Below are 22,297 nucleotides of genomic sequence, written 5' to 3'. Positions count from 1 at the left end.
AGGTCAGGAAGGAGGAGTCACCTCCTACTCTAATTATTATTTTAGAATTCATTAGACAGCAAACATTGTCTGGAGTGATGAGACGAACAATAATGCATCTCTGCCAATCCTGTGGCTTTCTAACATGGTCCTCACCTGGAAGGAGACTTCCCCATTCTGCAGAAAAAGGAGATAATGCTGTTTTGGACATTTTGTTTTGTCTCCTAATCTGGTCTCTTGTAAGTGTTACTGAGGTCACTTTTAAAAATGGGCTTTTAAAATGCTTCTTTTCATGATGTCTCATAGTTAAACTTCCGCAAATGAGTTGAGCGATAACAGGGGAGTTCTGGTCTGTTTTATGAGGCAATACTCTAGTTCCTGAGTGGGTGAACCAGGAGATCTTTCTCTTTTATATGGGAATTGGGTAATCACTGGGAAAAACAGAGTCATGCTCCTCTTGTTAGTGTACTGTAAGCTATTTAGAATAAAATAGCTAGGCCCTCTCTAAATAATGACTTTCATGGAAATGCTGGTTCCTGAATTTTTGACCTTCAGGCAACTGGAATCACAGCCTGGTCCAGATCCAGCCTCCACAGCTGGCCAGCCTGGCTGTGGCTGCCCAAACCTCTGGATCCAAATGCTCAGGAGGTTAGAAGGTTAGAGATTTTTGCAACTCAGACTTTCTTCTAATTAGAAATGAAATACCAAAAATAGTTTTTAGGGAAGGAAATGGAAGCCTAAAAGCAAAATGAAATTAAAGGTCAATCTTCAACTTAGCAGGCTGATGCAGAATGTGGATTTAATAACAAAAAAATCCATTCTGAGGAGGAAAAGAAAAAAAAAATCAAAATTACTAGGTAGGTAAAAGACAGAATGACTTAATATGTAACAGCATCCTCTGAAATATAAGGCAGGGGAAAAGTGTGAGTAAGTTGAATAGCTTAAAAAAAATAAATAGAGCTAATAGTTGAGAGGCACTGGAAGAGAGCTTGGCTACACTTGGAGGCATCTACAGTGAGGTAAAGCAGCAATGGAAAATTAAATATAATATAGAATCAAATTTTGACAATACAGTGGTTTTTAAAAGAACAAAGAAAGAAACCTGCTCTACAGAATTTAATTTGAAACATTCTTGCTTCCTTACAGCATTTAAGCAAACCCAGTACAATTTTGCAGGCACAGTTCAAACTAATCAGAAGATGATTTATTAGGTTTTTAAATATTTCTAGGTTCTTTTGACATTTTGATAATACTGTTTTCCATACCTATACAGTTGTTAGTCCAGAGAGCTTTTAGATACCAAACCTTTAAGCAGGCTTTAAGTAAGACTGAAGCCAAAAGAACATCATTATTTACCTTTATTTTCCTTTAAGGACAATTCAATCTTCCTTTCACAGTTGGTGCAGCAGTGTTAATAAATTCTGAATTCTCTGCATTCGAGACAAAGCTGTCATTGCTGCCCAATATTTTGGGCGATAGGAATTTCCCAGCTCTCAAGCTAAGCCACAGGCTGCAGCCTCATGAACATTTTTGCCGTGGCCTGTTAAACTTCCCTCCCGGTTCCTAGGCAGGGCAGATAGCCAGCGAGAAGTGATGAGTGCTTTTCATGGTAAGGAACAATACATGAAGACTTTCCAAATTAATTTAACATTTGCAAGGAATGCTGTTGGCTGCATCAATTTAAGATACGCTGGCAAGCAGGAAATTATTTTCCATGTAGATGATGTTTCTATCCCTTCCCCCTCCCCAGGACCCCTATGGTGAGAGGGAGGAAGAGAGGTTTTGTCTTTTAGTGAAATCTAATTGTGGTGTGCGGTTGGGGAGGGGAAGGGTCAGGGGAAGGCCAGCTGCACAAGCCTCCACATCAAGCTGCAAGACATCTCCCAGAAAGAGCCGATCCGGTGGCCCCACTGGCACCCTCCATCCCTGAGTCTCACCTTGGGGACAGGGTGGCCTCAGGGAAGGAGGTGGGAGCTGAGCTGGTGGAAAAACATTGCTCTCTGCTGCGGTCTCTGGAGAGAGGCTTTGGATCTCATCCTCCGCCCAGGCTAAACTCACTACAAACTGCCTACTATAGATGGTTCAGTTTCCTTCCTCTCCCCAAAGGGTCCTTCAGGCTTTGTTAATCAAACACACATCTTACAGTGCTGCTACGATTTGCCACAGTTTGTGAGATTTCTATTCCTGAGCAAAGTCACTGAACAGCCACCACAGACGTGGCTGCCATCTGTACAACAAGAAGGCTGGAGTACTTCTCCTGGTGGCCAGGGTCTTAGGTGGGGGGATGACATGTCCTAACCTAAAAGCGAAATGGAAAGTAAGGTTAGATGGAGCTTTGCAAGGTGAAAACAGGAGAGGCTCAAAGAAGAGGAGATGTGCGCAGAAGGACCAAAGTATGGAAATTGCGAAGATCAAGTGTGAAATATCCCAGGAATTCTAGAGGCTGTTTTATGATGGATTTTAATTCTGAGCTGTATGGAAGCAATCCCATACTACAGCATTAGGGGTGACATAAAATTCTCAGTCAACTGAATCAAGAGTATTTAAGAAGTTATGAGAAAATCTGATGTGGAACTAATTAAAAAAAAGGATAATAATCAGAAAATAACTTACTGTTTATATGCAGTACATACCTTCCTTCTGTGCTTTGTCATGTAGAAAACACAGATCTCTAGATCCTATGTTATTCCTAGTCATCCATTCCCTGAAAATATCAACAAATATTACATAATCAGACAGAAAAGACCAAATTTCTAGACCTTAGCCCTTAATCTTATTTTCTCCTTTCTTACTACCATTCCTGTAATTCTTGTCCTTGTATTACTGCGATTGCAGTGCAGCTTTAAATAAATAAATTCTGTGCTCTCTCAAGAGCTTTACATTTAGTTCTTGGAGCCCTGTGACCCACGAAAATTTCTTAAATAGGCAGCAGGAGCATCTCAATAGTAAGGGGAGAAGATCTAAAAACTTCAAGTTTAATCCAAATGTGCAGTCTGGTATGGGCATTTGCACACCTGGTTAAATCAGCCTTCAGTGAAACTGTGGGGCAGGACTTTTCACTCTTACTATGGTCATTTGTAATTGTTGAGGTTAGTGGAAAAAAACCTACTGAAAAGTGACATGCTTCATGTCAAAAAGTTCAGCCCTCTGAGTGACTGCAGGTTAGGGCTCAGACCTGCAATTGAGTTACTGCAGTTTAACGGGTTACCATGCATCAGCTAAGCTGCAGAAACAGTCCGTGTGTGTCCTCCTCGCCTTTGACAAATGTAAGGTGATTTGACTTAGCTTAATCTATTTTCATTGCAGGCTAAATTGAATTACCTCATATTTATGATGGGCTATAAGGGCACTCAAAGAGAGTTATCTGGGTTCAACTGATCTCTGGTAACTTGCTTAGCCATGGTAGCTTGGCTGTGGGTATAAACCCTGAGCCACCTTGTGCTCACAGGAGAAAGCTGACGTGAACTTCAGCGGACACAGATTTATAACTCCCGATGAAGTAGTTTGGGATGTAGTAAGCCATTGACGGAATGGCTGGAATTGGCTTTTAAAGGAATAGAGTAGCTGGCAGGGCACTTTCTTAATGGGTTTCTGATCCTGGAACATAGCTCCCTTCCACGGTCTTCAGAGCCTGTATTGGTTTGAGCTCCAGCAGCACAGAGGCTTGCTTGCCTTTCCTTTCTTCCTCAGGTTTTTTCAGGCAGACATTTGGGATAGAGCTGGGCTGATAGCTTTAACTCCCTGTGGGTTTTCTGTGAGGGTGCTTTGGTAGAGTAAATTAGTTTTAAATTTGGTTGTTCTACCATAACCTAAGTATTCTTAACTGAATTGTAAATTTAAATGTTAAGTGTTGCACTAAATGTTTAAATAATTCTAAAAGCACTTGGAGCATGGGATAAGTGCTGTAAAAATCTAAATAAATGAGTAAATTAGTTAACAGCATATGTGGTAATGCAAACTACTACATGCGTGCAAAGAGGAAGAGCTGTGCTTGAAATGGTTGCCAGAGCTTAAATTTCCTTGCTACATGCGAAACCTTTTCACATTAGCAGGGTGGTTTTTTTTCACGTTTAGCCTACTGTGTAACTGGGAGAAGAAGATGAAGTTGGCAGTTTAGACTGTCAAACAGAGGTTTCAGCTCAGCAGTGAGGTTCAAAGAGATTAATTTGAACTCGGCTGTTTACGTTACTGATCTCGTACCATCTGGGTCTGTGGCATTAAGATGTCAATAGTACAACAGAATTTAACTAACAGTTTCATCATTGACATCATCTTTTGAAGGTACAGATGATTACCTCCTTATGTACTGGGACATACATCTTTAGGACATGACTCTTTGTATGCTTTCATCCAGGAGGGAGAAGAAGGAGAGGGAGGTGGGGAGGGAGCCTTGAAGTGAAGCTAATTAGAAAATGTCCTAGTATGTTAAGTGGTTTATTTAAGTACAGTCCAGCAAAAAGGTGCCAATTTCCACATGGCACAAAAAGCTGTATTTTTTCTTTTTCTCCAGGTTACCCTTCTTTCTTTCAACTGGCACCAAAACAGAATAGCTAAGGTAATAATAAACTGTCCTATGTTCAGTGGCATTATTATTTTTAATGGTTCAACTGTTGAATGGAGTAGTGAAGCCTCTTGGAAGGGCAGGAAGAGTTGATAATGGAGTTTCTTCCACACACCCCTTGCCCTCGCCCAACTCCATACAATAATTATTAATCAAAGGTAGCTGAAATGTCTTTCTCTGAGGCTCTTTTGGTAACTCCCTTGGTCCAACGTAGGCCATATTACGTTCAGACTCAGTTAAGATGTCATTGACCTGGCAGGCTGATCACCAGTGTTCTTAAAAGGGCAGGAAAAGAAGGGATGGGAATACTAAAAAAATCCTAACATGCATCTGGCTTAAGGACTTGAAAAATTATTTCAGTGGGAGAGATGATGTTATTAATAAAGCCTACAGGGTTGATCCCTTGTTGAACGGGCTTTGCTACTGTCCCTCGTTGCTGAGGGGCATGGTGGGAGATGCATATGAACAGGGGGATGATAACCTTTAGGGGAAAATAAGTAAAGCAACACCTAAATGTGAAATGGTTTTGCTTTACAAAATAATGATACAGCAAATTTTGACTTAAGTGTTCTCTAAAAGCCCCTTTCCCCTGTGCTGTAGTGACGGCTGTACCCCCTTGAAACCCTGTGCCTTTGAAGGAAATCACAATGTAATCCTTTGGTTCGGCACGTATTGTCCCTTAATGACAGGCATTACATTTGCACAGTACCATAAATCAAAGCTAGAGGCTGTTTTAAATAGGCTGCAGATGCATGTGGATGTTGGCTCTCTAAGTGGCACTTTGCTGGAGAAAGGAGGGGGGAGCTATCCCACCGCTGCGGCTCCAGGTAGAATAGGGGCAGCAGAGGGGATTCCCATTTCCACAGTATTTTCACTTCACCTGGGATTTAGCTCTACATGAAGACCTGTTTAGCAGAAGGAAATGCTTTTTGACTACGACCTCTGAAGGGCTTAATTGGGTTTTAACTGTTCCTATTTTTCCACTCCATGTGGGAGTCTGGAGCTCTGTTTACAAGGTGTGTCATATCCTCTCAACCCCAGAGTCCTTTTCCCCCTCCTTTCTTTTTATGTTCTGGACAAATAGGCAGAAAGATACTTTTAAAGTGAATGTGCATAGAAAAACCCACAATTACTGTCCCTGATTTCACTGTGAAAACTTTACAACAGCTGTACTGAAAAATCTTCCCCTACCCCTCCTACTCCTTCTAAGAGAACGAAAAAATCCATCAAATTAACACATCAATGAGTTGATTGTAATCTCCAGGGTTCAGTGTAGCACTTTCTAGCCTCTCAGACAGGAGGCCAGCATGATTTATCAATGCAAACCTAATAGCATCAATATGAATCTAACTAAAAATCAATATTTCATTACCAAATTGTTAGTGAGAATGAAGAAAAATTGCCAGAGTCAGAGCATTCTCTAGGGTAGGAGCATCTGGAGTTCAATGTGACAAGATGAGTGATGCATGACTCGGGGCCTGGGGAAGGACACTGGGAGGACAGGCCACTACGTAAGGCCGAAGACTCACGAAGAAAGCACTTACTTTTTTTTTTTTTTAAAGCTTTCTCTAAGAAGAAAGAAAATGTCTGAGAAAGAAAAAATGGAAGGCATGCTGCTATTTACTAAAACTGATGCAAAGTAGCTCAAACAACTGAATCTGAACAGATTAGTTTCTGCTGTGGACACCTACGCAGAACTGGTCTTCACAGGAGACAAATGGGGAAAATAAATTCGGTGGTCCAGATCCTGATTTCAGCTACAAAGGACAGAAATTTGTAATAGCATGCACTGTGGAAATACTTTGGTTTTATATCCCCAGTAGCCGAAATTGGATTTGGTAGACCTTACTCTGGATTTTCTGAAATTTCAGATTTGTGGTGTGTTTCTGTAGATTGCAACTGAAATGTAGACTGAAATCTGATATCAAGAAGGCAGCAGTACTCAAAATACTGTGTTCGCTTAAAATGCATCCTAGTAATTAATGTGCTTCTTATTTAAGGAAACAGATCAAGAACTGCATGGAACAGTGCCAAAAATAGATTCGAAGCATAACTTTATATCGCATTATATCATAGGTCTATTCTGCAGCGTGGTAAGATCTTACATACAGAACTGTGGAAAAATAAGGACAAAAGCACTGGAATGTAACGGTGATTTGAGATTCTCAGACAGCCTTGTTTTACTCAGCTTCAACATATATTGGCGGATCATGGTTGGAGTTTGTGTGTCCTGGTACCTTTTGTTCACTTGGGGTATTGGAAAGTTATTTGAATATAGAGCAGCTGCTGTACTGTTTAGCACCTGTACCTGTTTGGGTTGGAAATGACCATACCGTGGGATTCATGGAACCCTCGATATTTGTCTTTTTATGCATCCTGTGGTCTTCTGAGGGGAAAAGTAGGAGCCATTCTGTGACCCGTAAATTTACAGCTTCTGGAATCAGGTTATGGGTGATCCTCTCAGCTTTTAGCTTTTGAAGAAAAAACTTTTAGTTTGGGAAAGAAGGGTGAAAAAGTGCATTGGAAAGGCTTGGAAACCAGGAAGAAAGCATCATGTCTCCCAGACTACTTTGCAAAGAAAACAAATTACTAGTTACTCTTCTCATATTTTAATTTAATGGAGACCTGCGATGAACAGTCCTGAGGTTTCTCTAGTTCTTCTGTGTCCTCATTTGGCTAAGTCTACTCCAGATGGCTCACGTAAACTCATTCCTACTTTTTTTTTTTTTTTTTTTTTTTTTTTTTAAGAGGGAGAGAGAGAGAGAATTTCCAGGTTAGTTGAACTTACTGCTCAGAATAAAATTTCTCCTAGCCCCTGTGTTTCTAATTCTGGCAGTCTGTGATACATCACTAATCTCTAATTCCCTTACTCCCTAGGAACTGTCATTATTTTATGTATTGACTAATACAGTTGTCTCAGGGTAAATTTCCCCTGAAATCGAAGTTTACTTCTTCCATTAGAAGTGAAGCCTACTCCCTTTTATAAATGACAGACTCCTTTTATAACTTTGCATGTATTGGAAGCAGTCAAACTAGAAATGTATGGGGGTTTTGTTTGTTTAATGTTTTTGTTTTTAATGTGGTATTAACTGTACTTTAAACTGAGCAAATTGGAAGGCCAAATACCTACTCAATGATTTCAATTTTTTTTCTGATGAGAAAAATCTGATGAGACCTGAAGGCATCAGCAAATAGAAAAGTTAGTGTCTGTGTTATCAGGAATGCCTTAAAGGCATTAATGCCAATAAAAAGGTTCTACTTTGTTTCCATTAAGACTTTACGTAGGCTCAAGCACTCAATGGGTACAGTATTTTATTTAAATTTAGAGAAATTACAACAAATACTTTGCAATACAGAAAGTAAACTCATTGTTTAAGTAGGCATGCCCTTTTAACTGAAAATACCCTTAAATAAATTCTAAATGAAAAGTCATAAGCAATACCACCCCATCCACCATCCCAAGCAGTCCAACAAACTTTGAGGGGTAAATCAGTTTCTAATTTGTATGGATTCTTCTCTCATGGTTTCCATTTCATAGCCCTCTTCCTTTATAATAGCTGTTCATGCCTCTCTGCAATAATTGCAATAAGTTTTAGTTTCTATTGTATTTTAGAATTTGAAACGGAGCCTCTTGGATGTATAAATATAAGTGAATTATTGGTGAAAAAATGGAGACAGTAACTTTACTTGCATGCAGAGAGTAGATGGGAACAAACATAAGATAGAAATAAATCAGGAAGCTTATTTTTATTTATTAAGAATTTTCATCTTTTTTAATTTGTATGTCTCACTTTCTATTGGTACTGTTCCTTCTCATACATGTTGAAGCTTTTCTTTTACTTGAAGTGAGTTCAGAACTGAGTGACACCTTTGCTGCTAGAGAACAGCTTGAAAACAGAAGACAAGATCCAATCAGACAGACTAATTAGGGTACCCAGTCAGGATAGAGCCTTGAATATTCACTGCACTTTTTTTGGAAATACAGTACTGTGCAAATCCTTGCACTCAAGCTGATTGATACCATCTGCCAGCCAATCATCCTTAGTGATCAGTGGGAAATAACTAAAAACGATTAGAAAACTAACATCCATAACAGTTTCAGGAACTGCTTAACTTAAAAAAACACCCTTAAATAAACAATCTTGCATTAGAAAGTGTAGAGCATCTTGATTGAAAGACTGAATTTTATGGCAGTACCTTGCATAATCATTTGCTTCAGGTTTGCAAGGGGAAACTTCATTCAGAGGTCAGATCACAGAGGCTGAGCAATAATGGCGAATGGTAGAGGACAGCCATGAGAATGGAAGAAAAACACTCCTGTTTTAGTCGTGGAACTTAAAAGCAAAACCAAAGTGGATTGCTTTTGCTGTTTGGATGTTGTTCGTCTGTGCTTAGCAGGTGCACCGATTTCCTAGATGCATCACAAACTGGGTGGCTCTGTAGGTGTGCCCTGATCAGGTGTCAGCGGGCAGTCAGAAGAGCACCTTCTGCCTGTGCCTCTGGGCTGCCTGAGTTCTTCATTTGTCTGGGTAGGTATAAGAACACGTGCTAGTTCTGAGTTCAAATATTAGTATCAAAGATGTGTGATGAAAGTGTGACCAATTAAACTGTAGGCATTTTATTTCTCATTACATTGGCAATGCATCTTCTGCCTACCTTCAACACATTTTTTTTTGACACCATTGTGTAGACCAAGCAAGTATGGAAGAATTATTTCCTATCCTTACATTGGCTTCAAAACAGTCCAGTTATGGCTGCTGTCACCCTTTTCAGAGACATTTGAACACTTGACATTTTTGTTCCTGTGGATGTGCACAGAAAATAAATACTGGGCCTGTATCAGAAATGAACTGAAAGATGGATTGATATTCCTGTTACAACTCTGAAATTTGGGGAGACATAAGGCTTTAACTGAGATTTTTTCTTTTGATTGAGCTAGCAGAGCTAATATCAGAAAATGTAGGGAAGCACCCATTTAGTAGTAATGGCTAATCATAGATATTGAAAGCTATAATGTGACTAACAGACATGCCGTGCAAGGGGTAACTTGTAGTCACCCAGCTCATTTAACAGTTGTTATCTGCTTTCATACCCGTAAACAAAAGCAGGGTTCAAATCACTGAGTTTGTTAATTTTCATTCCCCAATTCATTCTGTAATGCTTGGTGGAAAGTGAATGGACCTTCTGTTTTCTAATGCTTTACTGTTATGCTTTCAGCTCCTTGAAATCAGTTTTTACTTCTGTTCTCTTGCTTTTTTGAATCTTTTTCTCTCACTTACATCCTGTTCTCTTCCCCATCATCCTATTCCCATCATCCTGTCACCTCTTTTTATATTCCATGTTCCTTCCAACCTCCTCAGTTTAGATTTTTGTTTTATACCTTCCAGTTCACTCACAGTTTTGTCCTTGTTAAATTCTTGGTATTTTATCTTGATTCCTTGATTCTAACAAGCAATATCTGTGGTTCTCTAACTCACCTTTCAGTGTTGCTTGTGCAGTGGGTAAGCAAAAGGCCAGATGAGAAGCTTATTCTCTATAATGAGTATACTTCATGGTATACTTGATACAGTCCTTGATAAGACTCTTTTACAGTAGGAGTAGCTAAGTAGTAGCTAAAACATTGTGTTCTCTGAAGAATAAATCTTTGGTTCACTGCCAAGTTCCTGTTTGATTATAAAGAAATTGGAAAGGGACATCCATCCAGGTCTAATAAAGCAATTGTTAATTTCTTTTAGGAAAAAAATGAGGAGAAAAAGGTTATTAGAGTAGCTGATACATTTGGCATTTTATGTATTTATTTGCATATCTGCAAGCCTTGTGGGTAAAATAGACACCTGCTAAATGTATGGTGTGACTGATGGTAAAAATGGATTCTTTTCACAGGTTTGTTCTTTACAACCAAGCGGGCTTAAGAATTTTGCTATTTACATAACACAGCATAAATTGTTTCACAGTAAATCTGCTTAGCAACTTTATTTATGGAAGAATGACATGTGCATTTTCTATGACACCTAATACTTTGGGTCTTTATTTTGATAAAATTGTTGTTTTACTCCCTTCTCCTCCAATTATTTATAGTTAAGATCTGGTTAGGCACTTTGTCTGAAAGGTAAGTTTCAATAGGATTCTGTTATAGTGTAGAATTTTGTGTTTGAAGCATTAATGTGTGGCACTTCTATGCAATGCTTTTTATTTATTCTTTTCCTGTGTGTTTCAGATGCAAAATAACATGAGATTTGGCCTTTTAAAAGTATTTAATTGCTGGGATGGTGAATCTGTCATGAAAAATCAGGACACTTTTATTATTTTGGCTCCAGACACTGTTTTCTTCCCAGTTTAGACATACAACCGTGCTTCCAGATCTCCTCTCCATTGGCATATAATAGGTTTATTATTTGTATTGTGGCAAGATGCAGGGTTCACATTTAGGGTCTGGTTGGGGTAAGCATGGAAAAAAATAAATGAAAAGACATTAATTCCTGATCTCTCTAGTCTGACCTGGGGAAAATCTTTGCCTTTTCTTCCTATGTGCTTCATAGTTACTGCTGAACTACAGTCGGGGGATGCACTTCAGAGACTTCCTTGTGCAAACCTCACTTGGAAGAACAAATTCACACTAGAAGCAGCTTTTCCAGCACCATCGAGCCTTCTCTTCTTCCTGCCCTCTCCGTGGGCAATTGGCTGATGTGTATGTACATACAAGCACCCACTCACCCACCCCCACACGCATGTTCTCCCCAGCTTGTTCTAGCCCAGAAATGTCTTTTTTTTTTATATATATACTTATTTGCCTTTTCTTTCTACCTCCGTGCTTTCTAGCAAGTTTCTCTTTGTGTCTGTGGCAGGTCACTGGATAAGTTAACAGTGGTGCTTTTTGGTGGTATGAGCTGATGTCCTTGAATTGTTCTGTTGAACTTGGTTTTGCTATTTGCTCTTTTGACATGAGATGGCCTTTTCCAAGAGATCTCCAGGTCTTTAGTGGGTAGCTACCTCCTTACTGATACTTTGCGTACCTGTAATCAGGGATGCCATATCCTCTAGAGTACTGCAGGAACTGAGTTCTGCCCAAGAAATTATTCATGAAGATTTTCCAAGCTGCTCAGAGCTTCAGCTGGAGATAGTAGTGGAAATGCTGTGCCGAGAACAGCCTCTGAGCACTCTAACATGGACTAGAAGAGTTGTTCTTCTTTCCTTCTACCCCATTCAAGTCTTACCTCTTTTTTAAATCTGGGTTTTTATTTCTTTAATATGTTTACTCACCAACAGGGCCTATTCTACAAAAGAAAGGGATTCTGTCAGAGGCTTCTTTTTCCTTGAGAGTGTGAACTAACCAGTGCTAAGCTCAGTGCTGCTCTGTTTGCATTACTGCATGTAGCCAAATGATAAACTTAGAAGCCAGGCTGATTCTTTAGTCCTTCTAACCCACAGTCAGCTGTAGGACTACTTGCTTGAGGCAGGTGTGGCTACGTGGTTACATGGATCCCAGTGAATGAAGGCCTTGCTAGTTTGCTGCACTTTCTAGCTAGTTTATATGGTTGTAACTTCTTTGCTTCTATGTGGAGTTTAGCATGGAGCAACAAATTGCACTGTGCTGTCTTTGGGTAAAGCCACTCGTACTGATGGAGGTGTAAGGGTGGACCCTGCATAGAGAAGTCTCATTTCTGACTTCTGTGGTTCAGGTAAATGATTTATCCAATATCACTGCTTAGTGGACTGGAGGGGAAAGCTCAAGATTTCTGTAACAGAACAATATTTAATATTCTCATCTTTGTGGTCTTAGCAACGTGGCATGTAAGGGCGCAGGGTAAAGAGGAAGACGCACTTCCGATTCTACAGATAAAAAAAAAATTTAAGGGCAAAGTATCTTTAACAGACCCATTAACTGACAAGAGGATTGGATGGTTTGTTGCTCTGGAGATAAGGTGCTAGTCTAAATTTCAGAGGTACTCAGTGCAAGTTACAATTTTTGCTCCTATTTTCTGTGTTAATTTAGGCATGTCACTTTAACCATAGTGTTAACCACCTCAAATACTATTTTCTCTGTGGCAGCACTGCATAGCCTGGAGCTGCTTTCTTTATCACAATTAATATTTGTTCGCCTTGTAGAAAGCAGTTCATAGGAAAGACAAATATCTTTCCTTTTCTCTTAATTTACTGGCTTCTACAAAACTCTGACTAGGAGTCCAGGGGTACAGGAGTAGGACGCCATGTACAATGCTGGGGATACATTTTCTGTAGAGAAAGAATACCTATCAAAAACAAAATGAAAAAAACATACATGCCATATTAGTAAGACACTGCTGCAGGAGGTGATTTTGTGGTGTAAGCATCATGTCTAAAATATTTACTGTCCTTGTGGACACAAGTTAAAATTTAGGCAGAATTGACTTAGACCTCCACTCCTGAGTTGCAATAAACCACACATATGTGTTCTTTGCAGATTTAAAATGTGAAGCATGTTTAGACATGGCATGGTGCTTGTGAGAGAAAACATACAGTGGACTATAGAAGATACAGACTTTGCACCAGATATTTTCCCCCTCTGCTTCTCCTTGTAATCAGGCAGTTTTCTGGCCACAGAATGCACAAAGTGTTTTGAAGTGAAAGTCACTATCTAGGTACAGAAATATGGAAGCATTGCTTGTGTGAAGAATGGTTATGAAAAAAAAGGCAGAAACCCCTAATGTACTCTGGTATCTATCTACTTAGCTCCAAATTCAAAATGAGGGAGGGGAAAAAACCCCTTTCAATTCATCTTAATAAGATGACCATAAGTTGGCAAGTCTTTATTTTTATTACTCTGTCTACTCCAGCATCCTCAGATAGGAGTCAAATTGTTGGCACAGAAACATCCACTTTTCTTGGTCTTGTTCCACTCTGCTTCCAGTATTAGCTTGAGGACTCTATACAGGATTAATCTAAAGGGAGAAAAAAAGCATTAAGCAAAGCAATAAAGATAATTAATCTAAGTTTGAAAGAGATATTTTCCCCTTCTTCTGCCATTCCTTTGCTACAAATGTGCAAACATTTTTCCCTACAGTGGGAGGCTGAGAGGTGCTATTTGCTTTACTGGAATATAGCTTCCCCCCATCATCTCCTCTCCACTCTGTTTGCCCCAGTCTTAAGGGCTGTCATCAAGGACTGCCTTATATGTTACTGGAGTTCACTGTTGTTTCAAGCTAATCTCGGATATCAGCTAAAGCCGTCAAATCAACCATGTGCAGCTGTGCAGTGAGTCTGGGAGGACTCCACTCCAAGTTCCTCAGCCTTTTTAATTTTTATCTTTTGGTCTTGTTTTGTTCATGACATATTTATGATCAGTGGGGTTGAGATTAAAAGTCTTTATGTACATACATGCAAAAATCAGTGCTATACTTTTTTTTTTTCTTTTAATGATATTTCATTCCAACAAGCTCTTTCTATCTAGCCAGGGTTCTGCTTAATTAGATATTTAAATGATTGGAGCAATGCTGTTTCTTTAACTCCTAACTGCGACAAACACATACGAAACATACTGTTGGCGGCATTTAATCAACAGCAGTCAATTTATCATTTTCACAGTTTTAGTGAGTGGTTATGAATCACTAAAATCACAGGTATTGTAGATGCAGCGTTGTGGCACTATCATTAACAAATATACAGTGCACAGAGGGATGACTTGGTAATTGAGTGGGACTAATAAGAATACATCATTTAGCTGTGTGTGACAAACTGTGCCTCAAAACACAACCATGGAAAATTCACGTTTTGCTTAATAAATAAATTACACAGCCAATGTATTATACATAATTTGTGTCCTCATGGATTTGAATGATATATAATGCATGGTCCAAGTCATTTATTTATTAAGACTAACTATATATATTGTAGGTGGGGAATTTTAAACTCTAGAGTAAGACCCGCATAGGTAACTGTTACAACTGCTGAGTTTGATTGGGCAGCAAATGAGGCTGTGCATTTGGGGAGCTGCAAACACAGGCAAGTGTTTCTAATGTTACAAGCTCCACTGTGTTTATAAACTTCACTTTCCTCCATTAATTTGAGGGATAAGAGAAGTAAAGCTGAAGCTTCACTGGAGAGGTTGGTTGTATGCTACTTATTCAGTGAAGGAAAACAAAGTATTTCCTCAATAAAAAGGAAATACTGATTGAGACAAGGAGCATTGCTGCATTGGGGTAATAACCAACGCTCTGTAATGTTTTGGAAGAGGCAGTTTTATACCTGTGGACATCTAGTCCTGTTGCCCAGCTCAAAGAAGACAGTAAATAAAAAAACTTGATTCTCTTGAGCATCTTGGAGAAGCAGTAGAAGAATATTTGACCTACTGATGCTTTCAAAATAATTTTCAATGGGTTCCCTAAAGTTTTTCAGCTGACATGCTGTGTAGCTGGCCTATAGCATTTTGTTTCAAGACTTTCACAAATCTCTACTTAAACTGCAGTTTCCTCCAGATTTGTCTAATTTTTCTTCTAGTGTCTAACAACTCTGATTTCATTTCAGGAGTATCCGTTTGTCTTCTTCTACCTGCTTGACTGTAGTATCTTGTAGGACCCTTAGAGCATTTAAATTTAAATACATTCTGGAAAAGTCATCTTTTAAAATGAAAGTGTTTTTATTTTAAAATATCATTGCTGCTGTGAATCTCCAATTAAAAGGAAAAAAATAAGCACTAAATAAATAGCTCTTATTAGCTTGCATTGAACAGCATCGAACAACCATTATTTCAGGTTCACATTGAACAGTATATGTAGAGTCAACAACTTCCACCTTGAGTTTCCCTTGAAACATTACCTATAGACTGCATAAATCTGCATGTAAACAGGCTTTTACAGGGAGACTAGAATGGTCCTTTTTCTGACATTGGTGGAAAATGTTGGCTTACTAAAAAGAATATGCTGTATGGAACTGCAGAGAGTAGCCTAGACTAATCTGCGAAAGGGCGAAATACTAGCTTTGAGAATACTGTCAAGACTGATTTCTCAGTGGTTAATTATAAAAAAAACCACCACAAAACAAAAAAACCCCTTTCTTTTCTTACTCCAGAACCAAGTTAGTGATTTTTTTGCTTTTTTGCATGAAACCTTGCCATGACTTAAAGTTGCAGAATCTATATCCAGATCCAAATTTCTTTGGCACTGAAGAGGTGTCTGAGATTTCTGTTCTACATTTGGGAAAAAAACCCCAGATTTAACTCTTTCTTTGAATCAGGTTTTGGCTTAAACTTAAAACAAACTCCCCAAGAGGAAACCTTCTGTGAATTTGCTTTGAGCAAGCCAAGACTGAGATTCACTCAACATACAACCTTGAGCTAATGCAGATTTGCAGGCAGCAAGTAGGCAAAAGTTGATCATTTCAGGTAAATTCTCTTTCAAGTTTAGGATATTATTATGCTTAGAATTTTAAGTGAACTGAAATATTGAAAGCTGGATAAAGGAAAAACAAAATGTTAGAGAATCAACTTGCCTCACTGGGCATAGTTTCCTTTTTGGAACTGCAAAACAATGTGTACCAAGTTTTGAATCCTACCTGATAGGTGACATTCCACAGCATGTTTAACGTTGTCTTGGATAGTGCTTGCTTAGCTGATGCTGAGGTCCAAACTCGGTATATAATGCTTCACATAAGGAGGTCTGGTAGCTGTCAGCTCTTCATTACTTGTTTCATCCTTGAATATCATCCTAGGAAGATGTTCAGTGCAGGTAATTTCTCCTTTTTTAAAAATTTATTTTTGGTCACTAAACTGTGATTACTTCAGCTGAAGCTTTTCACAGCTGAAGGGATAGCAGAGACGTGGTAACATCCTACCATCTGCTTGCTCAAAGAGCACCGCACAAGGGGAAATACCTTAATATCTAAGAGAATATAAAAAGTGAAACCAATGAGAAGCTTAAACCTATCGATCCACTGTAGAGTATGACTAAATGGATAACACGAATTTTCTAACTTCCCAGAAAATAAGAGCACAAGGCCTTTGGGAATTTCACAGCCTGCTGCATATTGTATCAGCCCATGGATGTCGTTGATTTGTTTTCTTCAGCAGGTTTGTAGCTTATTTGAGAGAAGCCTTTTCATCTTTTGGGGTCAAGATGATCTTACAGTTGGTTGTGTAGCTGACAATTTAAATTCAAATTCAAGCATGACTATATTTGTCAATAATTCAGTACAGACTCTAGCCACTAACTCTTCCCTGATTTGTCTCATCAATGCTTTGGTGTCTTTCTTTTAGCCCTCCTGTAATCTTTTCTTTTTTTTTTTTTTTTTTTGTCTTTGCTAGAAAGCCACCAGACCTGAAACTTCTAAAGAAATGCTACTAACTAGCAGTTATCTTAAAATCTTTCATTTGAGGAGAAAGAGCCAAAGTGCTAAATTTTTACATCTCCAAAACACATCAGTGGGAGTACTGCACATAGTGACCCCTTAGCGAACACCAGCCTGGTGTTCACAGGCAGTGGGGCTGGGTTACAAAAACCCTGCATGCCTTGGCACTACATATGGTCTGTGGGTAAATGACTACAGTGGTCCCAACTGTCCGTGAAAGAAATGAGTGAAAACGTAGCATGCCAGTAAACTTATTTCACCTTTTTTATTGGTAATTTTTGGACAGCTTTCAGCAGCAGGGTAGGCTGCATCTGTCTGCTTCTTCCCAACTCTACTCAAAGAAAATAGTGAGACTCAGGGTAAGACATGGAATTAATTGCAATGCATCGTCCCCTCTTTTAATGCTTGTAACAAGCCAATGAGCACTGAAAGGACCCTTGGTATAATAATGTGTAAAAAAAAATACTGATTAAGGCTGCTGGGTAATAAAATGTCCTTGGTATAATTTGAGTCATTTCTCTTTGTGGTTCTATTATTAACCCTACAAAAGCCAGTCGCTTCATTTTGCTACACTGCCTTGTTAGTCTAGCCTTTCTGATCCCCCAGAATTAAACCTATGCTAACAGGACTGCAAGATAAAAATGCAGGCACAGGGATGGTTAGGCCCCTGCGGTCACTGAGATAAATTAAATAATTTAAATTGACCTAGGGGCCTGTGTGTAGAATAATCCTCCACTTAGATGACCCAGTGATTCTTAACTCATTTCTAAGTCTGTATCCAGTCAATGTGAAAGTGTTAATGTTCCTGTATCACAGTACACTGATTACACTTATCTTTTTCATACCCAATAACCAGAGACAATGATTATATTATTCATAAGATATTTTTACCTGAAGTAATAAAGCATGCAGCTTTAGTTATTATTTCCTAATCTTTTTTTTTTAAACTGTACCTTTTTCTTCAGCCCCAGGGATAACCCTACAATTTATATTAAAAAACATTCTTCCCTTGCACACCTTTCTTTTTTTATCTCTGTCTATGCTAAGCTGGTATAATTGTATCAGCAACGTCGTGTTTATGTGAGCATTCTTGTACCTTTTTGGGTATACTATCCCTGTAGGGCTGGCCAAAACATCCTTTCTTTTTAAATTGAAAAATAAAATTGGAGAGGGTTAATGTGGGAGAAAGAGGCTTATATCAGCACGTCTTCTCTTACCTTAATCAGGTAATACACAAGGCAAAAATAGTCTGACATGTCCACAAACAGTTACTGTGCTGCCCCGCCATATGCTGCCCTAGTGTTCCAGATGGACGGAGAATCTGTGAAAGTCATGTTTCATGAGCATTCCCTTCAGGCTCCCGGGAACCTCCAGGACACAGCTGGAGAGATGTATGCACACACCAGTGCGGCAGTGTGGGGGGGCATGTGTGTACGTGTGGGAGAGAGAAAGAGCATAGATGTTTGGTAGGCAATGAGACCAGTTCTAAATAATTCTTAAGACAACTAAAGGGTGGGGGGAGTGAGGTGGAAATCTTGCATTTGAATTCACGTGACATGCCAAGAAAATTTCTGAGTGGGATTTCTAGAACTCATTTGCCCTCAAATTCACCAACTTGTGAGACTTTATTTAATTTCTAGGGGTGACTCCACATATTATGCCACAGAAAGAGGGTACAAATGTACAGGCAAGTGATGAATGGGTCTATTCCCTGTCCCAAATAATCAGACAGGAAAACAATTATTTTTCTGCATCTTTGCTCTCTAGTGTTCCCCGTAGTAAAAGTATTTCTGACCCAAAAGCTAAGGGCAAACAGAAAGTTCCCAATCTTTCTGCAAGGCCATCAATAAAATTTGGGGTTACATTTACATAGAAACATCCCACGTTTTTTCTCTCCTGGGACTTTCAGTTGTGTTTTAAAGTCTAATTAATGTTCTTGAATCAGACACTGCAGGAAGATTTTTATCTGGCTATAGATATTTGAATATAGGTTGTATTTAACATGGCTGTTAAGAGTTGTTTGTTCTGCTGAAATCTACACATGACTGAGTTAGAATTAGCCAAAACATGACTAGAAACCTGACCATTAATCTGTGTGTCCCTGAGAGCATGTGGCAAAGAGCTTGAGCCAGCCCTTAGTGCACCCCCACTTCTTTAGATGCTGTACCTGCCCCCCCTGCTCACCCTGCAGGTGGGCCAAGGAGGTCTGCTTTTCACCCAGCAGGACCTTTCCCTTTTGCTGTTTTATTTCCTTCTTTCTGTGCGTGAGCACTTGGACTCCGTCTTTGCCTTCCAGCAGGAGGGCAGCAAGTCAGGGGAAGGTGTGCTCCTCCATCTGCCTTCCCCTCCCAGCTGTGCTGCAAGACGAGGCAAGTGAAACCCTAGTGAAGTGAAACCCCAGTCTTATCCTAGATGGCCCCATACATAAGCATGGGAGTGCTTGGTTGCTGCTGTACATAACCATGTTTCCAAGTATAGGGCTACATCCTCCTTTCATCACAGGTCTAAATTTATAGGCAGAGGGCTATCTATAGGAAGCTACAGACGTGGTTGGAAGACATCCACATCTTTCACTAAGGTTAAGCTTATAGTTATTTCCTGTGATGCACTCTTAAGTCATATAATTTTCTGGAAAATAGTGAACCACATTGATGGCCATGACATTAAATTAAGTTTGAGCTAATTGAAATTTCATAGCCAAAAATAAGTCTTTTGTTGAAAAATTCTCAGCCAACTATATTCTTAACCAGTACCATAACATAGAAAAACATACAGTTGTTGAGTGACTTGGTGCCAGCCCTTACCACTGTGCATAGTCTGGCCTTTTCAAATGACAGTGTTTTTACAGCTGATGTTAACCCAAAGGCAAAACACAGAATAAGTTCTCTGTATTATGCAGATAATCAGTGATGTTTGTGAGGTTATGTTCAACATGGGTGGCCTGATTGACCACTGCAAGTTTCTGTATAAACTGCAGAAAAAAAGAACATGAAACCCTGCCCTGAAAGATAGTTGTTGCCTTTCCAAATTAAAAAATAGAATAAATCTACTAAAATACATCACTTAAAACAACCACCTGCAATTTCTGTCATGCAGAGGTACTCACAAAGCTCTTATTCATGGTTGGAAGGTGACTCTCTGGACTTTTTAGGTAAAAATGCTTCTGTGCACAGAGAATTTATATATTTTTACTTGGCAGTGAGCCCACACATCCAGATTTGCACTAGAAGTAACCAAGTCTTACTCAGGTTTTAGGTGGCACTAGGAGAGCTCTGTGCATCCCACAACCTCCCCTCCTTTTCTGGGAGGATGGTGCTGGTGGCAATGGCAACTCGTGGATGGCTTCTTACTCTCCGTGGGGGAAACAGCCCAAAGTGAGTTTAAAAAACCATGCCATAAAAGCTCTAGTTCTCTAGTTCAGAGCGAAGGGAAAAGCTTGGTCAGTGAGGCAGAGGCTGGTGAGAGAGCACTGCATGTTGGCATTCATTTTGGCTGCGATGGCCCTGAGGGCATCTGTGAGAGACCGAAATGTCATATGACTGTCTCAAAGGTCTTAATCTCGCTCTTGGGATCATATCGAAACCTCCCCTGACATTGGATCAGGACAGCATCCACAGCCCTGCCTATCTCTGCTTGGCCCCCTGGGTCTCCCTGACCCTGCCTGTGGCCCAGGATCCCATCTCAGCCCCCAGGGCCATCAGCCCCTGCCCCAGCAACAACGCAGCAGGGCCCATCTCCAGCTCCCCACAGCCCTGCCCTGCCTGGCCATGGGCCCCCAAGCCGGGCCCACCCAGACGCCCACATCCAGGCCTGGCCCAGTCTTGTCGCAGTCCCCAGGGAGGTGCTCAGTGCCCAGGCCTGGGGCTGCCCCAGTGTCCCCCAGCTGCCTGGCTTCTGGCTGGGGCGTGGGATGGTCCCTTCGCTGCCAGTCCCTGCCCTGCCACCCATGGGGACCCCTCACCGCTCCTGGCACCCCAGGGAGCCCTGACATTTGTGAACTCCCCCCATACACATGCCTGAATTAATTTATCATTAATTCTGTACAAAATCAACACGTGCTCTCATGCAGATACTATCAGCTGACAAAGGAACGGAAAGGTAATATCCTGGCTGTTTGTTTCTGTAACTTGATCATATAAACAGGGATATTATTTTAAAACTAAAAAAAAAAAAAAAAAATCACACACACAAAAAAATCAATGCAATTTTCCATTCGTTCTCATCAGACAAGAAAAGGCCTTGGCCTCATCCACAGCAAGCTTGCAAGCTTTGCCCCCTGTAAGGCACTGCAGACTCTGCCTTCCTTCCCTTCTTCCAGGGATATAAATTAATATCTCATCATTGACCATAATATGCCCTGTAACTGTGTTTATTATTACTGCATATTTTAGACAGGTGGTAAGTATTGGCACTTTTTATTATGCTGATAAACAATGTCGGACTGCCAGGTGAAATGTGTTGTCGGGGTGATTTCTCACCTCCCTGCAGCCTCCTGTGGATTTCTGCCCAGGCTGAGGGAGCGAGCAGCTCCAGTGGGGCTGCCTTTTGCAGCGCCCTGCTCCCCTCTCCTGTGGGGATCAGCCAAGGGCAGTCACACCTTTCTGATCCATTCTTTCAAGGGAGGTAAAGCCGCAACAGTGTGTAGCTCTTAGAAAACCAAGCACAAATACAGGCATCTTCTCTTGCCTCTGGTCCTCATTGCCCTCATGAGTGCTGCTGCTCTCTTAGATCCTTTTCATTTACTCTGCAGCAGCATTGGCTGAAACCTCCTGAACTGCTGCTGTGGGAGCCTGGCATGGGGTGGCCAGGAGATGTGGATATATTTGGCTATTTCTTGAAAAATCCTTAGGCACACACACCTACTGCTTCTTACATGATGCTGCCTGACATGTATCGGGTTCACACATAGTGCTCACACATACGTGATATTGCCTCACATGTATCGGAGCCTTTCTCGAGTGTCTTTCAATCTCTCCTCTTGCAGCATTGCATCTATTTACCAGCTTTTCTCCTCAGACACCTTGCAGCATGCTGCAGAAAGGGGGTGTGTGTGTGTCTGTGCAGTATGTGTGCGTGGAGCGCTGTGGGGAGATACCTGAGCAAGGTTCAGACACCTGGGAGCAAATTCACCTTGATGGTGCTGGCAGCACTAACACTGTTAGGTTGCTTCCAGTATATAAATAAGCTTGGCTATGTTTTCAAAGCATCATTATATATACAAGTGTACAGTGTCCTGTCTGGCAAGAACAGCAGCCATTTTTCCTTTGCAACCCTCTTGTCCAACTAAGAGATGAATGTAAAGAATTGTATGCAACTTATTTATAGATCCATTTTTTTCACACCTGCAAACCCTAGGCACTAAGTGAAAAAACATTAAAAGAATATTGGTTTACAACTTTACTTAAATACTCCAAAGTTAGCAAATAACAGAAATTTGGC

Source organism: Strix aluco, chromosome 1, assembly GCF_031877795.1.
Source record: "Strix aluco isolate bStrAlu1 chromosome 1, bStrAlu1.hap1, whole genome shotgun sequence".
NCBI lineage: Eukaryota > Metazoa > Chordata > Aves > Strigiformes > Strigidae > Strix > Strix aluco.
The sequence above is the reverse complement of the archived record's forward strand: the minus strand, read 5'-3'. Positions refer to the sequence as shown.